This window comes from Chelonia mydas, chromosome 1, assembly GCF_015237465.2.
Source record: "Chelonia mydas isolate rCheMyd1 chromosome 1, rCheMyd1.pri.v2, whole genome shotgun sequence".
Taxonomy (NCBI): domain Eukaryota; kingdom Metazoa; phylum Chordata; order Testudines; family Cheloniidae; genus Chelonia; species Chelonia mydas.
In genome coordinates, this window is record NC_057849.1 from 196,162,972 (window position 1) to 196,183,464 (window position 20,493).

Below are 20,493 nucleotides of genomic sequence, written 5' to 3' on the forward strand. Positions count from 1 at the left end.
CCTTCAAAATTGTTGTAAATCAAACTATTTTTCCTTGCAGAGTTTCTTAAATTAAAAATGGTTAGTCCATGTTAGGTTCTGGTTAAGGTCAATGCCCATTGCTGAAGTCACATGAGTTTCGTATCAGGGGGCTTGCCCTGGGGGCTGGAAAACCTGGGCCTAAGCCAACCCTGATTAATTGACGAGCCTCACCTGAGAGGAATCTGGTGATTCCTGAGTACACTGCAGGTGTGTCTGTAGAGGGCAAGAAGGCTCTTGCAGAGTCCTATCTCAGTGGAGGGGAAGATTAAAGCAGGAAAGGGAACAAAGTTCTTCAGGCAGGGAGGTCTGGGAAAGGCCCTGACTAACCAGTGAAGTGAGTGGGAGACTTAGAGGGGAACTTGAGAAAAGGGATGGGAAGTGGCTCAGGGATAACTACAGCAAAGGTGAAGTTGTAGCCCTAGCTGTTGGTACAAGGCCTAGGCTAGAATCTAGAGTCAAGGATAGGACTGGGTTCCCTTACTAGCCCCTGGGAACGGGCCTACAAACCCCTAGAACTGCTTGTTGAGGCCAGCAAGGGGGCTGCAGGCTGAACTGAGGATAGGCTAAGGAAGAGCCCCTGACAGGGTAGAAGGCCTTCCTTCTGTTAAAGAAACTTTTAGTTTGGGCCAATGGCATCCCCAAAGGGGTGGACTAGAGCTGATGACCCGAACAGAAGGCTGAGTCATCAGGCAGAGAAATCACCATAGCACCGGAGTGCTCGTCGGTAGGTGATGCTAGCCTAGTGAGAGAACTGCAATGCCCTGAGGGGTACGTGGCGGTGAGTGGATTTACACATTTCAGAAACAGAGGTTGTCTGCAATTGGAACTTTACAGCCGACCTCTCCCTATGGTGAGGTGTGCTTATAATGGCATCCTGATCTGAACCATCCCTGGGTTTGATTTACCAAAACAAAAATGAGACTGATGAGGTTTTGCCGAGCAAAACCCAACCTGCTCCCCAGAATAGAGATCAGACAAAACTGAAATCTTTCAACTGAATCCCCAAATTTTCAATGGTTTGGATAAACTGGAATCAGGGTCTAAGCTACTATAGTGTTTAATCTACAGGGAGAACGTAGAAAGGCAGAATATAAACATCCTGGTTAGAATTTGGCCATGACATGGGTAATCCCCTATATCTAATGAAAAAAAGAGCCAGAAGGCTGGCTGTAGGGTTTGAGGAACCTTAGACAATGACGATATCATAACAATCTCATTGGCCAGTCACAGCAAGGCACTGTTGCTAGTTGCTTGTGCATGCAGTAGCCTCATACATTGTAGTAGTGGCTACACTTATCGCACTTTTTTGTAACATTTTTAACAGGATTGCAGCAACGAAATACCTGACCTCAGAATCAAACAGCAGGCGATAGTTTCTTTACTCACAGTTCTAAGCCCCTTTCCAGCCAGCACTTAGCCCAAAATATCTCTCTTTAGGCTTTTCTTAGGGGCACGCTCCCCCTGCCTGTTCTGGCTGTGTCCTTGGCTTTCTGCTGCTTTGTTGTCAGCTTTTCTGATGTTTCTCCTTTTTCTGTCACAGAATACAGAAACACGCCTCTATCAAACAATACCCATCAAAACCCCTCTGCCCACGTGCACCTCTGTTCTAGGTGGAGACACATAGCTGTGTTTGGGGTGGAGGCTGCTACTGTTTCAGCTACCTCGTTCCATAAAGAAGCTTAATTGTTTCTTACATTTATCAGTAAGGAAGGGAGGCTGTTACACCCACCAATTCTGGTGAGGTTTAACCCAACCCCAAACAACAATAAAATTATGAAAGAAGTAGATTTGGCCACGTAAGTTGCTACTTGGCTAAGCTGCTATTGGCTCAACTCCTTCTCAGATTCCCCTCAGCCAATTGAGTCTTGTACTGTACTGAGGGAAGCATGCACTTGGGTAACTTATTACACAGGTGCATTAGAAAGTTACATGAGAGCCTACTCCTTATCTGACCTCAGGCTGAAGCCAGGCTTGTCAGTTGATGCACCAAGATTATTGGATGCTGGCCAGATCTCATTAGCATCTTATCTTTGAGGGAGGGACAAATATCATAACATCCATAAAGCACAACTTAATTCACCCAGAACCCTAATTCTGGCTACATAAAAATGATGAGAACACCATCTTTTTGTTGGACAAGCAAGATGGCGCTCCAGAATATTCTTAGACAAGCCACCTTAAAAAGGTTTATCACCCACTGTCCTCCATTTATATCATTCTCTAATTAGATCTCTGCAATCATTCAGGCTGGTCAAATTAAAACTGAAGCTGAAGGTATCTAAACCTGTAAACAGCTGTGTCTGAGTTAGCTAGAAATCTCATCTCAAGGCCCATACAGACCTACATGCTGACCAGATCCCCTTGGTATAATTCATATTATCTAGTGCATGATATTGTACGTCATGCTATTACAAGCTCTCAATGTAGTTGTTGTGGAGTTTTCTTGTTTTGTTTTTGTGTTGGTTTTGGGGCTGGTTTGTGTGTTTGTTTTTGTTTTTGCACTGAGGAAGCCCTGCTGAGTCAGGACTTTTCTTGTTATAGAAACACTGCTTTTTTGTTTTGGACTGGGTGATGGAAGGAGGTTTTGAACCCTTTGAAGAGTTAGAACCAGTCACTAATTTGTTGTGTGTGAATAGCAGCTTCTTGAGAACTAGATGTCCTTTCTCTTTTTGTAACTGAAACACTGCTTGACCTGTGATAGTTCTACTGAGGAGATGATGATAACTTTCATTTTTTTAAATAGGAAGGTAGCATTGTCTAGTGGTTAGAACACAAAATTGGTAATCAAGAGACCTGAGTTCTGTCTGTACACAGTTCTGCCACTGGCTTGCTGCGTCACTCCACTGTGCCTCAATTTCTTCATCATTAAAATGATAGCTCAATTTACAAAGGAGGGTAATTGGATAAAGATCACGGTATAAGTGCAATGTATTATCATTAATATACCAGTAGCAAGGATTCTTTTAGCCAAGAATCCCAAAGTGCTTCACAAACAAAGTCTGATGTAGCACTCCTCGCTCCAGTGAATAGTCCCTTTGACTTTAATGGGACTTGCATGAGTAGGGGCTGCAGGATTGGACTTACACACATATATAGCTGAGAGGGGGCCTGTCTGCTCACATGGTTCTATGATTTAAGTCAGGGGTAAAAATCCCATTCACTCCTTTAAGAGCAGGATTGGGCCCAGTGTAACTAATTTCATGGTAGTGCCGTGATTCTAGTACTCAGCACATACAATTATAGTATCACTGTGCACGTTAGCTGTGATATCGGTGTCAAGTGCTGGTGAAGGCTGAGTTTGGACGATGTGTGTCCACCTCTCCTGCAGACGCACCCCTCCCTACTCTTCTACTTGTGTTAGCATCATGGCTCCTCCCGGCTCCTCCATTTTTAGCTCCACTGTGGAGTTTGAGGTAGCCAGTATGTGTGGCTCTGGGGATTAATGCTGCAAACAGATACTGCTCACCTGCTGGTATAGAAGGGCTTGGGCTGTGCTTGTGGAAAAATTTAGTTCTGTATAATGGTGCCAGCTGGTGGTAGTGGTGAAAGTATCCCATAGCATCTTCTGAGGGAAGCTAGTTGAGGGGGAGTGAATGGAGTGGGGGCTACAGCCAGCTGTGTGAATAGAACGGTATCCCTCTGGGGGGAGTGGACTCAGTTGTGAAGGAGTGGATGAGATGAGTTAGTTTGGGAGGGAGCAGAGTGGTGAAAATATCTCCTCCCTGTAAATAGAATCAATATGGGGTAGTGGGGTGAAGCCAGCATGGATATCCAATGGCAACAAAGCTTGGAAGATTGGAGAGCAGACCTGGGCTTGGTCCCTTCCAACCCAGATTTCTAGCCTGACTTTGCCATCTCCAGAGGTTTGGCTTCCTTGAACGGAACACCCATGGGGGAAGCTTGCTTGAAATGAATGTGGTTGCATAAGGGGCAAATGAAAGCAGAGCTTGCCCTGTTGAAAATTATACTGGATAAAATTCCCTATTGCAGCAAACCAAGTGAGGAAAGTAGGGAATGGCAAGCACGGAGAGAACAGGCCCACTTCCTGAGCGATGATGGTGAAGCTGTGTGTCATGTGCTGTTCTGGACTAGGAAACGAACCCGCCTGCACCCAGAAGAATGGAATTAACTTTTAATTGGGGAAAACAATTAGTGCTACAATATAGAAGACTGTTTCAAAAAATGAAACATTTTGGCTAATTTTTAGTCCCAAAGTGCACATGGGTTCCAGGCAACAATACGGTCCAGTGGCCTGACATATTGCAGTTGGAATCAGAATGAAATTGGTTTGGAATCATGCAAGAAAGTAGTTCCACATCCTTTCGACTTTTACTGCTTTATCTGCATTTTAAATAAAGCCAGATGGTTCTGTGCTGAAATCATGTAGTAAATCCAGATCCCAGGATGAGACCTTAATTGTAAACTTCAGCCTGGAATGAAATCTATAGAGCTAAATTATAAACCTCTTTTAAAAACACTTAGATGAAATGATAGAAATATGTAATGGAAATGCTTGCAAAGGCTTAACTCCAGGATTGCAGCTGGCACTGCCAGGGTTTGTGGAAATATAGCACCTAGGGAATACTGAATCTGAGACCTTTCTGTTCTTATCTCCTGTGCTTATAAATGATTGAGCTACATGTGCAGTATAGTTAAGGCTGGCTTCCAACTTGCATTCTGCTACCCTCATACCCCCTCCTGCCCCCTTCTATTCTAACTTTCTCAAATCCCTTTTGGGATGATACTTTCTCTTTAGAAGATAAGGCCAGACATGAACGTCATTATTTTTGAAATGAGCAAAATTAGTTCAGCCACTTTTGAGTTTTCTGAGAGTACAAATGTAACAAAAATAAACAAGTAACAAACTACTTACCCAGCTGTTCCTCATCAGAAATGTTATGTATTTATAATTCAGAACTGGCTGAACGGATTTCGTTCAAACTTGGCTTGCATTCTAGATTCACTGAGATCTAAGGAACAAGCCAACTTTGAAGGAAATGGACTTGTAACCTTGAAACTATAAATCAGACCCAGATTCTCTCCGATCACTAGAAGAGACAGCAGAGATCTAGAAAATAATAGTATAAACAAAAGAATACAACTGTCCTCAATTTCAATTATCCCTGAAGCTAAAGTACATTTTAAGAGCAGCAAAGTGTCTCTTCAGGGTCTGTTATATGAATACGTTGTCTGTTAAAAATCAGTCAAATTCTTTGGTCCTTCTCTTTCTCTCATGGTCCTGAGTAAGGGGTTGTGGGGGGAAAAAATTACTGATGAAGTGAGCTGTAGCTCACGAAAGCTTATGCTCAAATCAATTGGTTAGTCTCTAAGGTGCCACTAGTACTCCTTTTCTTTTTAAGGAATCTTAAGGCTTTGGCCCACTGTACATAATTTTTCACCATACCATCGCTGTTAGGGGATTACTGATAAGACTAATTGCAAGGTCGTGAAGTATGTAGTTGAATGCAAAAGCATTTACATTGTATTAAACAAATGTATTGTCAAGGGGCATAATTTGTCACTTTTAAATTGGCAATTTAATTGCCTTTAAACCTTAATTAAACCACTCCCAACCCCTTCAAACTTGTTTGAAGTACATTACTTTGAGGCAGCGAAGGCTCCTTGTGTTAAAACACTATTGGCATAAACTAGTCATTCACAAATATGCTCTCATGGCCTCCCAGGGGCACATATAACTGAAACAACTTTATTTGTATAATAAAGAGGAAAATATTGTTATAAACTGAGTTAAAATCCCTTAAACTGATGATTGTAAGAGCTGCCCTTCATTCTGGTTAAACAACATGTTTGTCTCCAAGGCAAAGGCATACCCAGGGCCACTCAGAAATTTGGAAGACTTTGTGGGTTGGAGAGACAGAAGAAGTGGAAAGGGAGAGAAAGTCTGAACAGAACATGCAGTTGGTAGTACAACCCTGGGAAAGTCCTAGAGAGAGCTTTAGAGGTGAGTGCTGGCTGAAAGAGGTTTGATGCTATGAGCAAGGACACCATTTCCTGTTCTGGTTCCTTGTGTGTTCAGGGAAACAGGGCTTTGTTCACCTCTCTAAATAAACACAATTGCATCAAAGATACCAGACTCCAGCTACCTCTCCTCCTAACTGGAGAAACCTACAAGACCCTGCATTTTGTCCAGGCACTCAGGTCAAAAGTGTGTATTGGGATATAAAGAGGCATAAGCATAGAAAAGAGTGTGACAGATAGGACAATATCTTGGACACGCCTTATTGAATTAAGTTATGTATCATTGTTGGGCAGGGATTGTATGTAATTACATAGACGGAGGAAGCAGAGCCCTCCAGGAACTAAGAACAGTGTGGTGTTGGTTAGGCAAATTCATTCAGGCTGTAACCCCTCCAGACAGCTACCATGACCTGGAGAGAGACTCATATATACCAGTTGAAAGTGGATTCTGAGGGGATGCCCAGACAAAGAAAAGATTTTTGGTTAAATAGCCTGAGTCAAAACTGACTCAGGGCTTTGTGCTGATACGACAAATGGACAGGACCTTCTGTTCAAGACTGTTCATCTGCTGGAGCCCTTCCTGAAGTGGGGGTGAGCTCTGTCCAGTTAATGAGCATGGGTGTAGGTTCTTTCATCGTTTTAATGTGTTTTTCTCTAATGCTTTAACCTTAAGAATAAACTTGCTTCCTTAGAAGGACGTGTGTGGTAACTTAACTGTGGCAATTACATTGTTTACAGTCTCAGAGGAGAAAGCGGCAAAGCAGGCCTGCTTAGGCAGCCTGACTGTGCTGGGGAATTCACAGTGCAGGCAGGGAACTGTGCAGCCTGGAAATAACCTGGTCAAGAGGGAAAGGGATGAGGGTCTCCACCCAAGAGAGATGATGGCTGAGGAGCCGAGAGCCTGAGGCTGGATGCCCTTGCTGGACCACGAGGGGGAATACAGGTTGCCCTGACCCGTGACAAGGGTGGCTCTTACTTGAGGTTGTTCAATTCACCTCATTCTCCTTTTCTGTCTCAACCCGACATGGTAATGCTTCAATTTATAAAGCTAATTCTTGCCCGATACTCCAGTTGGGGCCCTGTTGTGTTAGTGCTGCACATTCATGTAGTAAGGACAGCCTCTGCCATGAAGAGCTTACAGTCTGAGTAGAGAAGACAAATGAGGGGTTGGGAAAGGGAACCTGGGAGCTTTTGGCCCCCAGCCCTGTGTTTGGACTACACTGCCATCCCGTACGCTTTCCCAAATATCTGATGCAGGGTTCTGTGTGGGGTCATCTCTAGGACTGACTTTTTTTTTTTTAAACCATGTGCCAATTCTAAATATAGTGCCTTTGTTTATTTTGCTCTGCTGTGCTGAAATCTTTCGCGGCATGAGGTTTGTTCTGTGGGCTCAGTACTTCATTTTTCCTTCCCATCCCATGTTTGTAAAGTGCTCTGATGCTTCCAAATGCTGCTCTATTAAATTTGCCATAAAAAAATCAAGTACACTTCAAAGCAACTCCCATAACTTCATGTTTTTAATTGTCCAGAATCTCCAACTCTTCTTTGTTTTATTCTAGTTGTAAAATCAAATAGGCTGAACAAAGACAAAGGGACTTTTTTGCTGGGAAAACCTACTCTCGTGTGTGTGTGTGCACGTGCGCATGCGGCGGTAGGGGGGAAGAGTATGGCTAAACTCATTGACTGGACTGTGGGTCTGGGACTAGGCTGCTAGGTAGCTAAGATATTGTTTTGCTCTCTTTCATTTCCAGTACTTTCAGCTCTAACAAACTTCTTTGAGGCATTGTTCATGTGAAGCTGTAGATATAGGACTTAAAGTGACAACGGGGGAGTGCCTCATTTGTCACTCTAGTGTCCAGAGAAAAGAGGACTGGGCTATGAGGAATATAAAGAGGATTTTAGACACCGACCCTGTGATTCTTTCTGGCTTTCCAGCTTCTGTACCATCTGTGCTGCCCACTGTTACCAAATAGGCTCTCCTGTGAGATCAGGAAGGAATTTCCTCCCAGGTTAGATTGGCAGGGACCTAGGGTTTTTTGCTTTCCTCTGCAGTGTGTGGATGCAGGTCACTTTCCAGGATTATCTGGGTATATCCCACTTAATCATATTCCTGCGTTGCAGGGGCCTTGGGCACTTGTACACCCTGGTCCCTCCTATTCTCTGCCTGTGGCACATAATAGTCTAGTCTCCTGTGGGCTGTGATAGTTATGGTCTGATTTCTGTTGTTGGTAGCTTGTGATATTAAGCAGGTCATACTAGATGATCTGATGGCCACTTCTGGCCTTTTCAAAAGGCAAAAGTGGGACACAAGCAGGAGCCCTGGCTAGGCCGAAAGCTGGAGCCACCCAGGGAGCTTTGGACCTTCCACCTGCCATAGGCTGGTGGCCGGGGTGCCTGAGAGCAGCCCCTAGGTCATGTCCCTGCCCCCCAACCAGGGGGGTACTGCCCAGGGCAGGTGGAGAATCTGGGGCTTCCTACAGAGGCCTGGGCTCCCTGGGTGGCTCTTACTACTGCCCAGCTCTGGCTTTTGGCCTGGTCCGGGGGGGCAGGGCCTCAGGAGAGAAAGGAGGAGCAGGTGGTGGGGCCTCGTGGCAAGCAGGGAGCTGAGGCCCACTTCAGCGCCCGCCCTTCCTCCCTCCCACCCCCCACTGGGAAGAGGTTGGCACAGCCACTGAGCCTCAGGGAGGCACGGAGTGGTGCCACAAGGAATCCGGGACAAATGGTATCGTGCAGTTATTCAGGCCAGGACTCGAAGGACTCTGCATTTCAGGACTGTCTTGCCCAATTCAGTATGGGTGGTCACCCTATTTAAACTATATGACCAAGTCCTGGCCTGGACGCAGTCATGCAATTAGCAGCTGCTTGCACAACAATTCTTCCTCAGCGATGCAGTATAATTCATTTGTACAGAACATTCTGATAACACTCACTCTTCCTTTGGGGAGGCAGGGAGGTGTGTTAACACTAGGTAGTGGAGTGGAGACCGGGGCGAAATGGACTGATCTCTCCGATGGGGTAGTGCTGCTTTTCTGCGCTGACAGCAGTGGGCCCAGAGTGCTGCTGCAGCAGAGTCTAAGTGTCACTGGGGTGGTGCTCTCGCCAAACCCAAGACCTCAGAAATGATCGGATGATAGAAATGAAGCCCAGAAGAAGTATTTTCAGCCTAAAATGCAGCGCACATCCGACCAGTAGGGCTTGAAAAGAACAGGAAAGTGCTTCAGGGTGGAGAGAGCCAATACTGTGCTCATTTACAAACTGGGGACAGTCACCTCAGATTCTGCCTCATCACCCCCCCCATCCCCTTAGTGGACATCAGTGTTTGGAGCTGGGTCTGCACATTCCAGTGTCCCAGCACTCAGCCTACATTGAGCCCTGACAGACCCTGGTAGAGTTTATTTCTATTTCTGTTCTTAACTTCTTTAATCAGCATCAGTGAGATATGACCTGCACATAGGCAGGCAAAGGGGAAATAACCAATAGCTCACCTGTGCCACATCTGTTAGTCCCCTTTGCTTTCTCCTCTCTGTCTCATCTCATCCCTCAGTCCCTGCAATGTATCTTGGCTTCTTTATGCAGGTGCATTAAAAACAGGGGTCTAACATCCATGTATATAAAGCTGTATTTTTCATAGTCTGTATTTTCTTAAAGATATTGGGCCAACTTCTGGTTGATATCAATGGGGCAGTATGGGTGTAAATAAGTAGCATTTGGTCCTTGGTTTACTCTTTTGACTAACAATGGACATTGATCAAAAATCTCTACTGCGCTGTCCGAAAGGACCCTGCTTCTTGAAAATGTACAATTAATTTAGAAGGTGTGTGCGTGAGAGAGATTGTTCCTTCTATTGGGCTTTACCTCAAACTTGTCCGCTTTGAACTGCATCTGTTACCAAGTTGTCCAGTACCCTCATTTACATCACGTCATTCAGTGGTTTCACTGGAACAAGCTGGTGGATCTCAGTGTGTTACCTAGTAGATAATTGCCCCCCTCACAGAATCACCATGGCAGCTTACCACAAAGAGGCCAAAGATTGACTAGGTCCTGGAGAATGATTCTAACCTCTTGTCCCCACGCCTTAGGTGTTATATAGAGCAGTTGTTATGGATTGGCACGGGTGCAGCCACTGCTGCATCTGGTCTTTGGATAACAGGGAGACTTCTCTAGCACTACGTTCATTTGTTTTCCTTCCATTTAAAAAAAGGGGAGGGGCTGCTGTTTCACTGGGAGAGGTTAGAGAAAGTCTTGAGTTGATGCCAGACTCTGAAGGCTTAATGGAACATTATAATTTCCCCCACTTTATAAAAACTGCATGTTGCCAGCTCTTGCCTTCAGGCACTAACAGGAGTCTAGGTTGCACTAAGAGTGTCTCTTTTCTGCTCTTCCCTTTGTGCAGCAGCTCAGACTGGAACTAACACTTTCCAGCCAACATCATTTAACTGTGCCAGAATCAGCTGGCACTGGGTGGATGGTGTTCTACTGATGTATCTATAAGCAGAGTCAGGATGAGCTCCACCCTGACATCTGGTGGTGAGGTGTGGCAAGTTGTGGAAAAGAACTTCAGGGGCCGATATCATTTGCATAGGCACACCCACCCGGCCTAGAATGTGGCCATAGCTGCCCAAATGGTCACTTTGGCTGTTGTGGGATCCCCAGTGTCTCTGTTATTGGGACAGGAAGAATAAATTGTTATTACCCTGATTATGGGAACTGTGCTTGGAACTGTACTTGGCCTTTTGTTATGATGGAGGAACTCACCATCAACTAAGTAGCACTCGCTAGTCAAGGGACATGGGTTCCAAAACTCTGTGAATGGAGAGAGGCTTGAGACAGGTATTAGTACCTGGTGGTGTGGGCCCCTTTGTGAGGGCCTGAAACACCAATTGCACCTCTGTCTCTCTCCACTGTGGAATGTCAGAGCTAAATTTGGGTCTATTAAAAGTCTTGCCAGAGGTACTGTGCTGAATTCACTCTGGCCTTATGGTGCACGAGCATTAAGGCTCCCACTACTGAGAGCTGAAATCACTGAGCACTGTGTCAAGTAGTGGGGAGCCGGAAGATCTACAGTGCAGTGGTGCTGTTCATGGCTAGGCTGGCGGAGCATTTGTGAGACGGTGAGCTGTGCAGAGCGGAGCCATTCGGAGTGGAGCTGTTTGTGAGATGGGGCAGTGTTCGTGAGACGGCGAGCTGAGCTGTGCAGAGCAGAGCCGTTCTTGAGAGAGCAGAGAGGAGTGGAGCCCTGTGGGGCAGTCAGCTTCAGGTCACGTAAGGTGCCCCTTACCTCTTTCCACGCCCCACACAGGCACATTTTTAGCCAGACTGGGGAGTAACACTCTGCAGATGAACTTTTGAACTCTGGGGCTGGACTTTGGGTGATTTGTGGATTGCTGGACTCAAGAGATGTTTGGGTTCTGGGACTCAAGAACCCTAGGGAAAGGATGTGGCCCAATTTGCTGGGGTGGGTCTTTGCTCACGATTTGGTTAATGAACACTAGTTGTGGTGTTTCCCCAATTTAATGCTGATGTCGTTTACCTCATGTTATTAAAGATTCTCTGCTACACCGAGACTCTGTGCTTGCGAGAGGGGAAGTATTGCCTCTTTGAGGCGCCCAGGGGGTGTGTAAGATTTTCCCAGGTCACTGGGTGGGGGCTCGAGCCAGTTTTGCATTTGCTTTGATGAGAGGGAACCCCTGTGTACTGAACCCGGCCCTTGCTGCTATCAACTTGGCCTGGCAGAAGGGTTATATATCTATCCCTGTCTCCTCTGTGACCACCACCTCCTACATGCACTATCCTCAAGTGGTGGTCAGTATTTCTCCAACACTGTGACCAGATGGCAAGTGTGAAAAACTGGGGTGGGGGCATAGGTGCCTCTATAAGACAAAGCCCCAGATATCAGGACTGCCTATAAAATTCAGACATCTGGTCACCCTAGTCCCACGTGGCATAGCAGCTTACAGAAAGTTGCTCTGGTATAGGAGGCTCAGGCTTTGGCTGGGCTTTCTCTCCCATATGCCCCCATGTTGCTTTTGTAGAGCATCTGCTTTGTCAATATGGACCCCTTCATATAGCAGAGCTTTACACTCACTCCTATGGTTCTAGCCGGTGAAGTCAGGCTATGAATTAAACTCCTGTACAGTCTCCTAAGTCTAGTAGTCATTTAAGGTAACTCCCTGAGCTACTGCGCCAGTGAGCAATACTACTTGTGCTCTTTGAGCAGCAGAGATGGCGGAGTGGGGGAATGCCTGGGTGTAGGTGAGGGCAGAAGAACGTCAGACTGGGCTCAGATGCAACACCCCTCACAGTCAGAGTGTTGCATGGGTGTAACTGACAGTCAAATTCAGTCCATAATAATTGTGGGTATTGCAACAGGGGGGTTACATAGACTCTTCAGTATATTGGGGGGTCATTGCTGTAGTAACATTACTTGCAGCTGTATTTAGGCTAGTACGAGAGAACACTGTTATTTTTTTACATAAGGAATTACAGATGTATTGGATCAACTGCCATTAGTGAAACATTCCTGAAGAGCCTTCATTTTCCCTCCTAAAATGTGTTCTGCGGGGAGTCCTCATTTTTTCTAGTAAAGTTTTTGTAGAACGTTTTACTGAGCAGTCATGACAAGATTAGAGTTTTATGGGCCAAGTTCTCTGTTTCCACTGTTCTATCGCACAACTAGAAAACTCTTTGGGGTTGCACTGGAGTCCCTGAGCACAGAATTTGGACCCCTCTGATTTTCAGCAATACTGTCTATGGTACATTGTACTAAACCTTAGAGTATTCTGTGCTCTTGTAAAATAACTTTTGAATACATGGCCATTAAATATGACTTCAGAGGAAGGTGCAAGGAACTCTGTAATAGGTACTTATGAATAACCTTCCCACATGGGAATCTTCTTCCCAAACCTCCCCATCAGCTACTGGCTGGCCTAGGCCCTGAAGCATATCCCTTTATAACAATGAATCACATCTCCTGTAGCTGTGGATGTTTTCATTATCCATATACACGTCTAATTCCTTTTTTAATCCAACTAAGCTCTTGGCCTCAGTGATATCTAATGGCAGTGAGTTCCATGGATTATAAGTAGCATTTTCCTTGTTCTCGTGTTATGCAAAAGAAAAGGCAAAATTAGTGCTCCTATCTCATTCTTTATTCTGAATACTACTTCCATGTCTCTGCTGCATAGAGAAGTCTTTCCATGTCATCAGTCTCTGAACCCCCTCTATTTCTGCTATGCCTTTTTGGAGGTAGGGTGTGCAATGCTGGTAGACCAGGTCCAACTCATGCCAAAGTCTCTAGGCCTCAAGTGAACACTATCAAATGCATAGCTGGAAACCAGTCTGACTCACCTGTGTGTTGTTACTAAAATAAGTATTAGGCTTGTAACAATGTGTTTAGACTTTAATGCATCCAGTAGTTTACAAGCATTTCATAATCTCATTTATATCTCTAAACCATGCTATAAGGTAATATTTAAGTGTTTGTTCTGGAGCTGTAAATCCAGTCAGGGAAGAAACCTCACCAATACTGGTTTGCACCCATGAGGTAGGTTATCTGTGGCAATGAAGGTCTATTGAATCCAAATGGGCCATTGTAAACGATCAAAGAACAAGGACTTTGTTGATTGCTCCTGGAGCACCTACAAAGAGGGCAGGGGGTGAGGGGGGGAGGTATGCAGGAGCACTCATCCCATCAGCTTGGACTCTAGGAAGGTAAAAATCCCTGACCAAAAGGAATTGGGGTATTTTTTTTTATGCTGTTTAGATTCTAAGGGGCAAAGATTCCTAAACACAAGCAAGAGATCCCCAGGATTAAGCTGGGTTAGCCCTAAAGGATTTAAGGCATATTTCAGCAGCTTTATCATCATCTGAAACATAAGACTGCAACTCATTTGTATGTATGTGTTTACCTGTTTTAACCTTGTAAATAATTCTCATTTCTCTTTCCTAGTTAATAAACCTTTAGTTAGTTTGTTACAGGGTTGACTACAAGTGTTTGTCTTGGGTTTGAGATCTAAGGTACAATTGACCTGGGGTAAGTGACTGGTCCTTTGGGACTGGGAGTATCCTGAATATTGATACAATTTTTTTTTTTTTTTTTTTTTTTTTGGTGTAAGCACTCATCTATCACAAAGTATCTTGCCACCCAGGCAACCTGGAGAGTGGAATGCCCAAGGGGACTGTCTGTGACTCCATGGTAAGACTTATAGTGCTTTATGAGTTCACCCTTATTACTGGGTTGCTAAAATCTAATTATAGAACATACAGCCAATTGGGTTTTTTGCCTTGCTTCTTGACAATCTGACCTGAGGTTGATATTCTCGCTCATGAGTCACTGCACACAGGTGACTGTGTACCATGAATTTATATGGCACTATAATATTCTCAGGATTATTTCCGGGCCTGAAGTAATGCTCACTGGTCTCTCATTCCCAGCATGCCCCATAAATGGCTCTCTAAGATTGGTCCAAAGTTGCTATGCTCTAGTCATCTGTAGTAGCTGCTGTTAATGAGAGAACACATTTTTGTTACCAATTTACTCTTAATGTCTTTAGAAGTCTTGGTTATAGTCACCAATCGTGGTGACTTGCCACTCTTCAATTTATCCGTGAGTTCCAGCACCTCCCGGTTTTGGTCCCTTAACTTCTGACAGTATCTCATCTCTAGTACCTGAAAATACTAAGTCCAGGATATGTAATTTCCCAACACTCACTAAGGTGAAGAGTGATGCAAAGAAATCTTCTAGCTTCTCTTCATTGAGCCTGCCCAAATCACAGAGAATGTGTCCTGCTGATTTCAGAGAGCAAATCAGTTACACCCAGTTTGAATAGATTCTCCTATGGGACTGGATATGATTCAGGGGGTTAGTAATAGGTAAGCAGTTCAAATCCAGTCCAGTTTGAAGGGAATAAAACTCAGTGTAGTCTGAAGGCTTTTTGGCCTGTATGAGCTCAGCCCAGTTCCAGTGTTGACATGTCAGTTGCAGGGGTGGTATTTTTTTCCAGCCTCCACAGCAAGGCAAACCGAATGAGCCATAGAGGCTGAACTGCTCTCTCATCCTAACGCTAGCCCTTACTTACTGGTCAGGGCTGGGGGAGTAGGGCGCTGAAGGCTAATGCTGCGGCTGCCGGCTAATGCTGCTGCTGCCCATGCTGTACTGCTTCTGTAGATGGAAGAAGTCTCCAGGGCTCTCAAACCAACTCTAAAAACTAATTTTGTAAAGGAATGTACGTACTGATCACTTCAATGTCCTGGTGTGAAATCCTGGCCCCATTGAAGTCAATGGTGAAACTCCTGCTGACTTCAGTGAGGTCAGTGATCTCCTGGAGACCTGTGGAGAAATAGAGTTAGAACTGTAGTTCTGTATTTGACCAGTGCTCTGACCCAGTATAACAATCAATATGGGATCCTGCCTCAGGCAGTGGCTGTCGAACAGCTATTGAGTTAGATTTATACCCAGCGGTGAAGTTTCCAAGGCATTTTGAAAGGGTTTTGCACTTGCTCTGAATAGATCTCCAGGTTGAATGGTGTCCCACATCTTCTATCCGCATGAGTAATTTACTGTAATTAATAAGGTGCCATTTACATGCAGTCTGTAACGCTGCTCTGACCTCAGCTGCCACCTGGGTATGAGCTCAAGTATTTCTAAGTTCTACATAAAACCATACTGTGCTGCTGGCCATGACTATTTGCAGGCTAGAGCTGCAGTGTGACCTGCTCTCAGGCCAGAACTGAGAGCCCAACTGCATTACATCACATGTTAGTAATTCAAGTGAGAGGCACTGCGGTTCTCTTTCACTCCCCTCTCCTCCTATTTCTATTACAACCCTGGACTGACTGGGTAGCCTATGGCAAGAAACAGTTATCAAGTGGGTGAGGTATGATGCCTGCATAATATAACTTAAAGCAACTGAAAATGAATCCAAGTTCTGTAGTCAGGAGATTGGAAAGGATAAGACTTGATCAACTCCTTCTCCCTTCCCATCAATGTGTGTGTGCGCGTGCACACTGTAACAAAGCAGCCTTTGGTGGGACACTACTGAGAGTATCCATTCAGGACAAATTGCTTAGAGCAGGGCAGTCACAGCCCAAGGCTGGGGGTCTTTCACTACTAAGGCACACCAGACCAGCCAAATAGAGAGGACTTTGGTTTTACCCCCCTGGCTAACCAGAAGTCATACAGGCAATTCCCTCAGACACTCCAGTTTCCCTGTATCACCACCCGCGCCACTCCTTATGGGGATCAATGGTTATGAAAACCAATACCCCAGTGAAAGAAAAAAAAGGTTCTCCCGATCCCAAAGGACCAAGCCCCAGACCCAGATCAATATACTAGTCAGATCTTAACCCACAAATCACGCTGTTGCCAATCCTTTAGAATCTAAAAGTTTATTCATAAAAAGAAAGAAATATAGATGAGTTAAAATTGGTTAAATGGAATCAAATACATACAACAATTGCAAAGTTCTTAGTTTAGGCTTGTTTCAGACTTGATGGGATTACTGCTGATTTAAACCAATCGCGTCTCTGGAGTACAAACATCCCAGCTTGGATGGGTTGTTCAGTCCTTTGTTTAGAGCTTCAGTTTCAAGCACAGTTCCTCCAGAGGTCAGAAGCAGGATTGAAGACAAAATGGAGGGGTTTTCAGGGATTTTTATATTCTCTGCCATGTGGAAGGAAACCCCTTTGTTCTTACTGTGGAAAATCACAGCAGCAAGATGGAGTTTGGAGTCACATGGGCAAGTCACATGTCATGATGACTCAGTTTGTAGGTGTCAGCCATTGCTCACATGCTATCTTGAACGTTCCCAGGAAGGCTCCTCAGATGTGGATTGGAGTCTCCCAAGGTCCATTGTCAGTTAAGTGTTTCTTGATAGGACTATTCTGAGTATGTGCCCATTCTCAAGAAGCTGACCAATGGTTTACTAATGCTACTTAGAATCAAACACATTAGATACAAGTACATAGCCAATATTCATAACTTCAAATAAAAAATTATACAAACATACAGACAGCATACTCATCACCAGCAAATTACAACCTTTTCATAGATCCCTTACTTGACCTCCTTTCTACAAGATTTGGTGCAACAATAGGACCTTGGTTGCAACAATGATCTATATGGTCACAGTTCATTTCAATAACATCTCTCACACGCACGCAAGCAAGCAATCGGGCTTTTCTCTCATCCCACTTTTATTACAATGGTTAATGTGGTGCAACCTGCATTCACATTGAATCGTATGGCTCTGTACAAATAAGAGGCCAAACTAGGTTAATAAATCTTGAGGCCAGAAGGAACCATTATGATCATTTAGTCTGACCTCCTGTGTAACACCTGTCAGAGACGCTCTCACTAATCTCTGTATCAAGTCCACAACTGTGAGCTAGAGCATATCTTTTTAGAACGGTACCCAGTCAGTTTCAGGGTAACTGCACTTATATTCCCCCTCTGTGATCCACCAAGGGCACCCATTTAAAGGTTTCTCTTGGGCAGAGGCCTGTGTGTCTCTCCCTCTTGACTAGGGTTTTTCCAGGCTGCATGGTTCCCTGCCTTACATGTGATATTCCCAGCAAGCCAGACTGACTAAACAGGCCAGTGTCTGTGCTTTGCTTTCTCCCCAAAGGCTGTGAACCACGTAACTGCCAGCGGCCACAAGTTACCACTCACTTCTTTATAAGCAAGCACATTTATTCTTAAGGTGAAAGCATTACAAAGAAAACATTTTTAAAAAATAAGAAAAGAATCTATGTGCATGCTGTAAAGCTTACCAGAGGTCACCCACAACTTCAGCCTTGGACTCTGGTAGGTGTCAATCCTTCAAAACATGCAACTGGATTTTCCCCTGGTTACAAAATCATAACTGTCTCAGATACAGAACCTGAATCCTAGCTGAACAGGTCAGCCATTTCTTTATGCAGTTCTGGCCTTTGGGCCCTAGGAACAGCTAATCCCCAGACCAAGACGCTTCTCAGGCTAAAGCTTCAGAAGGCTGGGTTTTTGCATAATTGAAAATGGGGAATTTTATTGGGAATCTCCCTAGGGATTCCCAAGGAAAACTGCTTAACATTTATTGTCCCAAAAGTTAATTCTTATCTAGCACACTTTAAATATAGTCCTTAGAATGCCAAGGTCTCACATCTGCTACATCGCCCCCTAGAGAGGTTCCATACAATCCTGGCCCACAATCGCACGCGAACCATTCATTTAATACAATGGACCTCAAAGATACTTAAACTTAATTCAATAAAGGCCTCCCCAGGATGTTGCAGGATGCTGCCATATCTGCCACAATCCAGTCTTGACTTAAAGATTGCAAGTGATGGAGGATCAATGACATCCCTAGATACATTCTTCCAAAGGTTAATTAACTTTGCGCCTTATTTCTACTCTGAATTTGTCTAGCTTCAGCTTCCCAACCATTGGGCCTCTTATAACTCCTGGGCTAAGACTTTGCATGTCAAGTTTCATACCAGAGCACAGTTTTACACCTAAATCATTCCCAAAATGCTACGAGTTACAGTAACGTGCTAGAACATCTTTACCAGAACCAATAAGTGGCAGCACTGCTCATTCTGAGAAGTCAGACTCCTAAAGAACTATAGGGAGATACCAGTGGAAGGAGAGGGGAAGAGCAACCGTACTACCAATCTTCAGAGGAGGAAAGAGCACTCCTGGCAATTGCCATCTAGTCACTTTAACTTTATCCCTAGCAAAATAATGGAACAAGTATTGGGGGTAAATCTGTGCGCATCTAGAGCTTTACTCAACCAGATCCTGGCCTGCACAAATAGCAGAAATCCTCTCTCAGATCCCAATCCAGGAAGGCACCCCTTGAGCATGTGTGCACTGAACAGGGATGGACTTATTTAACCAAATGCTTATTTTCCTGATTCTCTTCCTCTGTGAGATGCACCTGTGAACTCCCTACCTGCCATGGTGTGGGGGCAGGGATTAGTAGCTGGTGAGGTCATAGGCATTGAGGGGCTAAGAGAGATGTCCCACAGTTAGGAGAGAGCATCTTTGGCTTGTCACTGGCAGTGAGTGTAGGTAATAAGGACAAGAGAACTTAACTGTGGCTACCTGATTTCCGAGGGGTTTTGCAGCTGAGGCAGGAGGTGTAGGCAGCATCTGTTAATGGAGGCAGAAGGCACTTCCTTAAAGCAGCAGGCTGGTGCCACAGATGCACTTTTCATTCCATATAAGGTCTTCCCCGCTTTGCCTCTCTTAAACAGCAGGAAATTAAAAGCAAATCTAAATTCCATCTCCGCACAAGAGCTCTAGTATATTGTAGAATACACACACCCTGCCCTGTCAGTGTAATGCTTCCTCAGAGGCGCTAACTCAGCAAATCTCATTTCCAGGTGTACATCCATATCTTTGACTACAAAGCATTTGCCCAGCCAGAGATGGGAACTCCAGGATCTCAACATCCCAAATTTAGGAATAGGTTTTTGGCTTGGTATACACCCCCTCCTTCCCAAAAATCCAAATTTCACATCTTGCTTTTGCATCTATGTATTAACTTGACCATAACCTCAGATCTGAACACCATTACATTTGCTTATGGAAAAGGAGGTTCAAAATTTGAATCTGGACCTGAACATCACAGCTCAGAGTCATCTTCAGCTGAGACTGGTTTTCGTGTTAATTTCCAAACTGGAGTTTGTCCATAGGGAGTAATTTTATATTCCTAAATTCCCTATCGATACAATGACTCTAAAATGATGAATCTTATAGTTCGTCATCACCGGGGGAGCGAATATTATGTTTAGTCTCTGCTTTTTGCAATCATGCCATGTATTATTCAAAGATATACATTACAGAAAAGCTCTTACAGTTACTGCCTTGGACTCAGACTCAGGAGACCTGAGTTATATTCCCTGCTCTGCCACAGATTTTGTGTGTGACCTTGAGCAAATCACTTAGTCTCTCTTAGCCTCAGTTTCCCAATCTATAAAATTGGGAGTAATAACTTCCTTTTTGTCTTAGCCATGAAGACCTTTTAATCTTATGATATGTGTTCAGTGTCTAGCACAATGGGGCTCCAATCTCATTTGGTGCTTCTAGGCACTACAGTAATGCAAACATTAAATAAAAGGTTTGTTGCTCTCCTGGTTTACTTATGTATATGTCACCCTTTTGAAAATCTGTATTGATAAGGAGGGTGTCTTTTTTTTTTTTTTTTTTTTATCTTCTGGCCTACTGGGAGAAATTCAGGCAGAGGAAAGTGACTTACTTCCACTAAACGAGGGCACACACATACTGCATGCTGAAAAAGCAGCATTTATATGTACATATCCAACCCTACACACAAGGAGCTTCCATATTCTATTCAAGCCATCAGTGGGAATCAAACACTCAGAAGATACGTGTCGAGGCAACAGCTTTTGCTGGGTGGCTGTATGCACGTCCTGTCCCAAAGCACTCCTGTGGCTGTTTGAAATCTCCCAGAATGCCCTTTATCTACGAGCTGAGCAAAGATAGGGCATCGC

The 20,493-nt window shown here is 44.5% G+C and overlaps 1 long non-coding RNA gene across 3 annotated transcripts in view; it reads left to right on the top strand.

Annotated features, from left to right (window-relative positions):
- Positions 1-216: 216 nt before the first annotated feature.
- The window catches only part of LOC122464167, a 119,331-nt gene continuing 99,054 nt past the window's right edge, over positions 217-20,493 (top strand). The window contains exon 1 of one of the 3 annotated variants that reach the window (XR_006288090.1): positions 217-799. This is a non-coding gene — a long non-coding RNA (uncharacterized LOC122464167). The remainder of the gene's footprint in view (positions 800-20,493) is intronic. The other 2 variants (XR_006288092.1, XR_006288091.1) reach the window with 2 other exon arrangements.